Below are 2,256 nucleotides of genomic sequence, written 5' to 3' on the forward strand. Positions count from 1 at the left end.
GGACAGGTCAATATTTATCACAAATTCTTTTTTGTGGTTCATTGAGGTAACCATTTTTGTTCTGCTCTTCACAATTCTATCCAGTAATGACTGAACGCCGTCATGAACAATATTCACGGCCTCTACAAATGATTGTACACGCTCCAAATTTACAAATCTAAAATTATCCGTATGTATATGACCGTTGAAATTGCGGAGAGCCCTTTGATGATGATAAAAATGCTGTAAAATGTCTGAACGATCTACGACCATTTCATTATCACAAACACCATTACCTACAGAGGCTGCATCATGCGCATTTTCAGTATGTGTTTCAAGATGCCCGCTGCTCTGAGCATCTGGAACAGAACTGGTGTTGACACTTCCAGGGTTGTCTTCGGTGTGTAAAACAGTAGTTGAATCATGTAACAGCCTCTGGGGATATTGTGTAGTTATAGCGCTGTAAACTGTCTTTTGCCCACTTCTAGCTGCTTGCGACCTTCTGGATTTTTTCAAACCATGCCCAACCAAGCTTAGTCAGGTGGCTTTAGATTTATTTAGATTCACAGGTGTTGTATGTACACAGGCATGATTTAGTTTAAAATCATATAGCTCGGCGATAATGTCAGGGGTTGGACATGCATTTATCAGTCTTTCATACGTGTCACAGAAAGATTTTAGTTTGATCTGTGCGAGTTTGTTATGGACGTACTGATCAGACATGCCAATAAACATTTTGACATGTTCATCGTCCCACACAGGCCTCCCTGTGTAAGACGATTGTTCAGCAACTTTCTGTTATTTACTTATACGGCGGCAAGACACTGAACGTTTCTTTAGAGGTAATACATTGGCAAAATCACTAGAAGATCCTGCAAGAGCAGTATCTGCTGGTTGTACAGTTTGACACACACGTATATTACCACGGTTATTACTCTTCTTACCAGCGACGAGCTGCGTAATTTCTCTGTTTTCAGGACTAGCTTGCGGACTGCTGACTATGCTATTGACTTCCTGAGTTATGCAAGGGCTAATGTTCTGCGACGCTGATCTCTCTCTTGAAACATACATATATTTTTGATGTGGAATCTTGGGGCTTGGATTCCCGGTGTGTTTGGGTGCCGCGTAGCTTTCCTCTCGATCCACAACACAGATGGGGGAGAGAGGTGTTGTTCTCACAGCCGCACTAGCTCTTTGTGGTTGATTCTGTGCAGTTCCGTAATTACGCCACTGCAAAACTCGTGGTTGAAGATCCGGCGTATCTAAAAGAAAAGACAAAAGTGTCTGTTACCCGCGAAACCGGTGTAAAATTGGAAAAGCGACACGCTGGGTGTTATCCAAGATCCTGCGTAATATTTGAAAAGTTAACTGTGACAGTTATCCATGAAATCATTGCAACACTATTTGCATAAACCCGGCATAGAGCAGACCAGATATACACTTACAAGTATGAAGCGGGAATTGCACCTCCGCGGCTCCTGGTTTAATGGACATCGCATTGATCGAGCTCGTTGAGACGGGGATATTCTCTTTTTCAAATTGAATTTTTCTGGCAACTAGTTTTGCGGATGTAAATAAAATATGACTATTAGTTAACACAGAATTGGTTTTCTACACAAAACTGTCTCGTTGAGACGGGGATATTCTCTTTTTCAAATTGAATTTTTCTGGCAACTAGTTTTGCGGATGTAAATAAAATATGACTATTAGTTAACACAGAATTGGTTTTCTACACAAAACTGTCTCGTTGAGACGGAGATATTCTATTTTTCAAATTGAATTTTTCTGGCAATTAGTTTAGCGGATGTAAAAAAAATATAACTTTGAACACAGAACTGATTTTCTACACAAAAGTGTGAATCGTATGTATTTCAAGTGAACCGTTACCTTTTCTATTCTTGAGACACCTGCTTAACGAATTTCCACGTCTTTTAGGAGCATCGGGTATCGGCGAAATTACTGTGTACATCTGAATCCAGATTTCCACATGGTTCGGGAACACACCAGTTTTCCGGCATACAGAGCGATGGCTGCATGTCAGTATCTGTATGAGAAATTGCACTTAGTTCGTGTTTACATACAGGGATTAAATCAGCTGATACAGTATAATATAGTTTACGGTATAACACTGTTATGTTGTATCAGTTTTAATAATCTATATATATAATTGTCTAAGGGTTTTTCCGTCTGTCTGTCTGTCTTTCTGTCTGTCTGTCTGTCTGTCTGTCTGTCTGTCTGTCCTGGAAATCCCGCGTCTCTGATTGGTCGAGGCCACCA

General features: G+C 40.5%; 1 long non-coding RNA gene across 1 annotated transcript; it reads right to left on the reverse strand.

Moving 5' to 3' along the window:
- Positions 1 to 300: 300 nt before the first annotated feature.
- On the reverse strand, positions 301 to 1,961 carry LOC143805139 (uncharacterized). The gene is made up of 3 exons (XR_013221182.1): positions 1,867 to 1,961; positions 1,425 to 1,535; positions 301 to 1,241 (listed from the first exon to the last, which is right to left on the reverse strand). It is a non-coding gene; the product is annotated as an uncharacterized LOC143805139 (long non-coding RNA).
- Positions 1,962 to 2,256: the final 295 nt, after the last annotated feature.

Source organism: Ranitomeya variabilis, chromosome 1, assembly GCF_051348905.1.
Source record: "Ranitomeya variabilis isolate aRanVar5 chromosome 1, aRanVar5.hap1, whole genome shotgun sequence".
Taxonomy (NCBI): domain Eukaryota; kingdom Metazoa; phylum Chordata; class Amphibia; order Anura; family Dendrobatidae; genus Ranitomeya; species Ranitomeya variabilis.